Genomic DNA, 6,490 nt, shown 5'->3' on the forward strand with positions numbered 1-6,490 from the left:
ATTCCTGGTCAAGCTCTTCTCCCTGGTTGGGAGGTCCTGAAGGACCAGACGAGTGCAGAATATTCCTGCTTGGAGGTGAATCCCATCCTTCATCTTTTGTAGGCCTTTCTTTTCAGCCTCAGGAGGTCTGCTAGATCCCTAGACAGCCAGGGGGCCTGCTGTGCCCTCTTGCTGCCTTTCCTCTGAGATGGAATAGACTTACCTTGTGCACTGAGGATCGCTCCCTTGAGAAGCAACCCCTCATCCTAAACTCCGCTTTCCCTGGGGTCGTGGTCCCTTAGGGACAGTGTTCAACACCTGCATCCCTGCCCCACAGTCAATTGACAGTACAAAGGTTGTTAGCCTGAAGTCAAGCAAAAGGCAGGGCAGGGTAGCATTTCAGAGAGGCCTGAGCTTTCATAGGCAACATCCTACTTCATCAGATGCTAGGAATGGACTGGCAGAAAGAGAAAATATTTTATATGGAAGGAAAAGTGACATTGGGAGAGGATGCTGCTATGAAAGGTAAATAGATTGAAGAGAAGAAGGAAACTACATCAGCAGGGGTGAAATTCTGGCCCCACAAAAAAGAAAAATTAAAATCAGTAGGAGTTCACAAATGAACAGTGGAGCCAGGATTTGCAATTGTACCTCTCAGCTGTCCTGTGTACAGAAGCCATGATGTTTCCTTCTTTTAACATTTATTTTTGAAAAAAAATTTAGGAAAAGCAGCAAATATATAAATTTACTCCTCAAGATTTGCCTGATGTCCTTAACCCCCTTGTATCTCTAAGCCTGAGCAGCCACACTGGATGGTCTTAAGAAAAGTGGTGGAATCCAGTCGGATAGCACAGGGCTTCTCGGACCAGTTAACGCCCAGCCAGGAGCAAGTTGCTTTCGCTTTACAAATTACTCATGGCATTTCCTGTAAACGTGATCAACATCATCTGTGGGCTGTGAACAGGGAAACACAGTGACATTACAAAAAGTCTTTTGAAAGGGTAGCTTGCTTCATTTTTTCCATTATTTCCCAGTTACCGTATCTGAGGCAGGCAGGAGAGGCAGACAAGTTATGATTTATACAGCTACAAATTTATGAGAACCTCAGCCAGGTACTTTCCAAGGTTACACATAAAGGTGGACAGTGATTTTCTTTTCCTAACAAATATTTGCTGTTTACCCACAGGGAACTGAAGACAATGAATGCTCTTACAGCCTTCCCTTTCTCCCCTAAGCTCTGGTTCCCATTCTGGAAAACAACTTGTGCCAGAGTAGGGGCCTAAATTAGGAGTAGGGCTACACCATTTCCATGATGCTCTCAGTGATGCCACAAATCCCACACTCCCAGTGCTGCTCTCTGCACACCAAACCACAAAAGGACATCTCTGAGTCTGCTTCCCACTCCTGCTCTCCAGCACATTGAGATCTCAAGATCATTGGGGTGTAGAAGGGTGCCTCTGGGCTGGCTTCACCACTTCCTTTCAATGTTTGGCAAATACAGAGGAGCGGATGGCCAGAGTCTGCTGAAGAGCAGCGCTCCACAGAAGTGTTGTAGAAGTGGTTTGGACCTTTCCCTTGAGGAACAGGCCTGATGGAACAATACGTTCCAGAGCTTGTATCACAGACAATACTGACAATTCCAAAAGCTCAGGGGGGTGGAAAAAAAGAACAACCTCTCACAACCTAGGTCCTTAAAAATCATGAAGCTGGCTTAAAAAACAAACAAATATCATACCAGCTGGGTGCTTTATTTCACTTCAGATGTCCCAGGCTTTGGGGTTCTCATTTATGAGCTCCTCTCTACAACCATAAGGCCCATAAACTTAAATGTTAACAAGTGGATTCCCTGAGCTATGAGGGTAATAACATACTTCCAGGTGTCTGGCACTAAGGCTGTGTGTAGATGAAATGAGGGGCATGTGTGCACAACACTTTAAAGAGGGTTAAATGCTTTTGCACCGCTTTAATGGTGTTGGTGTTTGCACACATCGGCAGTGTATTGCACAGCAATTCCAGCCACTGTGGCAAATTTCGGTGGTGTAATGCACTTTAAAAGACTTGGGGTGCAGCAAACTCCTCTGAGGAGTTTTAGTTTGCTGCCTTACAGCTGCAGAGCAAAGCACTGGGCTCCAGGCAGCTCAGGGGTTCTGCAGGAAGCCCATGCAGGCAGCCTGGCAGCAGCCCGGGAAGGCAGGCTCCACCCAAGGAAAAAAAAAAGCGGCAAGCCTGATCTTTTTTTCTTTTTTTTTTCCCTGGAGCCTGCCTGAGTTGAATGGGGGCGCAGTGCTTCCCTCTGCAGCTGCAGTGCCCCCTGGGATCACCCGAGCCAGGTGCCTGTGGAAGGGTGCTGCCTAAGGGTGGAGGGGGCTGCTGTGGAGGGAAGCACCAGCCCCACCTGCAGCCCAGGGACCGCTCCACCTGCCAGCAGCTTGCCCTCCTCTCCCTACTGCTGGAGAGGCAGGTAAGTTCAGGTGTGTGCACGATATGGGGGTTTAAAGGACCCTGGACTGAAGTGTTTTTTTTAAAACCCACCACTTGAATTTAGGGCCCCTGTTTCATCTACATGTGCCCTAAGAAAGGCACTAAACTTTGGGAAGTTCATAATACAAGTCATAAGAGTGATAAAATAAATCTGTTTTTAAATGAGCCAAATAGAGAGCCCAAGCTTCCAGATGCTGTCCAAAAACATGGAAGGGTTACCGTCTGATTTGGAAAGTGGGAAATGGGATGCTACAGGGGGGCATGATCAGAGCAATAAGCCAAGGAGACAGTCTTGAAGATGCATTCTGTAGGGGCCAAGCATGTGTCAGGGAGGTCAGAGTAAGCATTTGCAGTGGTTAAGAGGAGAAGTAACGAGGGCCTGAATCAGTTTCAGAGAAGTGAACAGGAAATAAAGAGAAGGATCATGGCAATAACAGTACAGGAAATATACAGGGTCAGGACAGCAGCTTGTGTAAAGTGGCACAATGAGAACACTGCAGGCCTATGTAATTTACAGTATCTGGCCCATAGGAATCCTTAAAGTTTAGATCAAATGAAAGAGGACCGATGGATTATTAAACCTGCATGGATGTGTGACAGAGAAGACGATGAGGAAAGGAAGTAAGGGCTGTAAAACTAAACCAATAGGTTAGCAGCATGCTAAGATTTGCACATCCTTTTAAAAAGAAGTCTTGAGGGTGGGTTCAGAATTTCCATTATAATTAAGCACCCAAACAGTTTAGCCCTCCCACTGTAATTAGAAAGAGTATTTGGGTACAAAGTAGGCCTGACACTATGAAGAGAAAAGCTTTTTTGCAAGATTTCTAGTAGTTCCCTTCTTCAGGCTGATTTGGAAATACCACAAGAATAGCTTCTCTCTGCTACCAAGTCTGGATTAAACCAGAATTGGGGCCAGAGGCAGAAAAAAAAAAAGAACTAACCAATATTTTTAAACCTCCAAAAAGCAGAGTCTGGGTTTGGTTCAGTGGAGTCAAAATAACCACAGTGGGCAGTTTCAGATTTCAGCCCAAGCCTTTCACCCAGCACTCGTTCTCACTGCACAAAGCAGAGATAAATCCAGGCGGGATGTTTCTTCCTTATGCTCAGTCTCATCTGGGATCATAACACCAGATTACATATTAACCTACAGCATTATGCTCAGCAAGCAGGAAAGCTGACAAATAGTTACAAACAATGCCTACTGAGTTTGACATACCTTCTCATTGTAGGCACTGTGCTCCTATAAACTCTTGGGGTGGCTTTGCGAAGCTACTCATACACAACATCCTAGCAGGAAAGTCTGGAACAGGAAAATGCCAATGCAAGGAGCTGGAAAGAGTGGTGGGCAGTGGCTAGAGCATTACCTTCCTCCAGTTACTGAACTGGAGAGTTTAAGGTACAGTTCTCCCATCTATTCCTTTTGGGGTTGAGCTGGTAGATAGCTTTCTCCTGCTTAAATATGAAAACACTAGTTCAGGCTGTCAGGAGAAGCAGGTATTTCCATGTTACTCCTTAACAACAATCAAACTTCAAAGCTTACATTACAGCTAGAATTCCCTGCCACTTCCAATCTAGAGTACCTGCTTAATGCAAGGGCTTGTTTTATATCCTGATAATGTTAAATTAAAGAACTCCTCAGTAACCTACCCAAGGTCTTTAAAAAAAACCCTTTCCTCACTTCTATTCACTGGATTCTGACAGATGTTCAGTTGTCACCAGAGGCACTAAAGAGCAAGAGGAGGAACATCAATGATGAGTTCTTTCCAGCACCTCCCTGAGCAGAAGTCTGCCCCTGCTTCTGTAAATGTCTTTATTCTAATTTTGTCAAAATGTCTTCACAATAAATGTTTAATTATACACAAAAGACTGCATAATAGTGATTATCTAACAGCTGTAAAGTCCAGCACACCAAAGGTGGAAAGTATCAGAATTAAAGCTGCCTGTACAATTTTACATCAGCTTGCTGCTGTATGTGCATTATGAAACAGACAGGCAATCTTTAATTACACGATCGCATGCTACTTTTCCCTCCAATTTTGGATGACCAGTTTGAGATACCTGATTTTTCAGAGTGCTTGGATTTCAGAGTGCTATTGATAGAGTGAGGCACATATACTGGTAATTTCAATTGTAGCTATGAATGCTACTGTAGATGGAAGTTCTCAAGCCAGGCATTCAAAAAGAGTGACACACAACTAGTGACTATCTGTGAAAAGGTTTACTTTGAGAGATTTACCCAGCATTGCACAAACTCTATGGTAGAGGTAAGGATTGAATTTGTATCGTCGGGGTTACCTTCAGTTGGCTTCACCATAAGTCTATCATTTTCCTTTCTGCAGTTCCCTGCCTTCTTCAGAAAACCCCATCCAACATCTGAAGCAAAAGAAGCAGCAGGACAAATGTTCTACAGACAAGTCTTTTTCACTGAAAAACCCATATTCATCCCCAAAGTAGGCCCAACTTGTGCACTGAACGAGGCAGATTTCTCTGGAAAAAGGAAACGGCATGCCATCATTTAAATCTAGACTGAATTGTAAGGTTCAGAAGGGCACAAGAAAACATTAATATTCTGGCATTTCCTAACTTTAGATGGTTTGACTGTGCAGCCTTAATAATGATGCTCTTTCACCAAAGTTGCAGGGGGGTATACACATACACATGCTGCTGGCAAAGAATATTTGTATTTGCTGGCAGCAAAGGACTGATGAGACTTAAAAAAAAAAAAGAAAAAGTCCCTTTTCATGCTCACTATCTTTTTCTCCCCCTGTGCCCTCCAAGTTTGACCACTTCTAACCTGCCCCTGTAGCCCATCTCCTCTTCATTTTAGATCTTTGCACAAGTCTTCTGGTCCAACCAGTTTTAATCTCTGCCTACGTGTCAACTGCCTCTCTCCAATATCACCCCTTGCACAAGGCCAGTCTCCTGTATAAAACGGTATCTGAAAGGAAATACCGACAGTTCACATCTGCTGATGCTGTCAGATGACACTTCCTGATGTCTCTTCTGGACTTGGTGGTGGTAACACAAAAGTGAATGTCTGGATACCTGCAGAAATTTCTTCATCAGATATCAAAGTTTCTCACCACCATCCAGGTTATTGACATGTGCATTCAACACAGCTAATTCCACCCACAGAGCTTTATTTTGCAAAACAAAAAAATGCCATTCCTTGTGTGGAATACTTGGTTGAAGCATGTTATGTTGTTGCTTAAGCTTCAAGGTAAAGGGAACACCATACCTGAGGGCAGATGATAACATCATTTCTGACTGAAAGCAAAAACATTTTTCTTATGGCAGCTGTGTGGAGCTAGCAACATTTTTTACATTAAATGAGAAAGAAAGGAAAAGGGCTCACTGCATGCAGACCCTTATTCAGCAACATACTTATGCGCGTGCCTAATTCTGAAATGCATAGGATTGGCCATGTGCCTAATGAGATTAATTGTGAGTTTAGAGTTAGGCACGTATGCCTTGCTGAATCTGGACCATAATTATGGTTAACAGCAGTGTAACACTCATCTTCTTCCAAAGATCCCCACCATCAAGCAAGCAGCACTTGACCTATTACTGAAACACAATCACTTGGGTGTGAAGGGGACTAGACCTTAAAGAGCAAACAGCAAGAATATAATTAGTATTATTGCATGAGCCCCACCACATCACAGATCACAAATAAATGCCTTGAGCAACTGAAAAGACAAAGCAATTTTGGATGAGTACAACAATGTCATTTCCTAGGGTACCAGAGTTAACACTCCTATGCCTACAATGCAATTTTAATGATTAACAATTGCCACAACCTTGCTTTTTACATCATAGTACCTCTGGTATTGTACAGTGCTCCCAAACACCTCGAGAGCTGCTGTGGAAGATTGACCTACTGACTATACCTATACTCAGTTTCCTATGCCACTTACTGAGGCACTTAGGCTTTCCTTGGGGTTTTTCAGGGCTAAATCTCAATATCCGTATCACAATTTGAGCTGGTATATCTGCAGTATTGGCATTTCACAAAGGAGACTCCTTCTTG

At 43.7% G+C, this 6,490-nt stretch overlaps 1 long non-coding RNA gene across 1 annotated transcript; it reads right to left on the reverse strand.

The window, feature by feature from the left end:
* Positions 1–4,106: 4,106 nt before the first annotated feature.
* LOC109305905 lies at positions 4,107–5,501 on the reverse strand. The gene is made up of 3 exons (XR_002099762.1): positions 5,417–5,501; positions 4,756–4,833; positions 4,107–4,184 (listed from the first exon to the last, which is right to left on the reverse strand). It is a non-coding gene; the product is annotated as an uncharacterized LOC109305905 (long non-coding RNA).
* Positions 5,502–6,490: the final 989 nt, after the last annotated feature.

Source organism: Crocodylus porosus, unplaced genomic scaffold, assembly GCF_001723895.1.
Source record: "Crocodylus porosus isolate Cpor-Errol unplaced genomic scaffold, CroPor_comp1, whole genome shotgun sequence".
NCBI classification, from domain to species: domain Eukaryota; kingdom Metazoa; phylum Chordata; order Crocodylia; family Crocodylidae; genus Crocodylus; species Crocodylus porosus.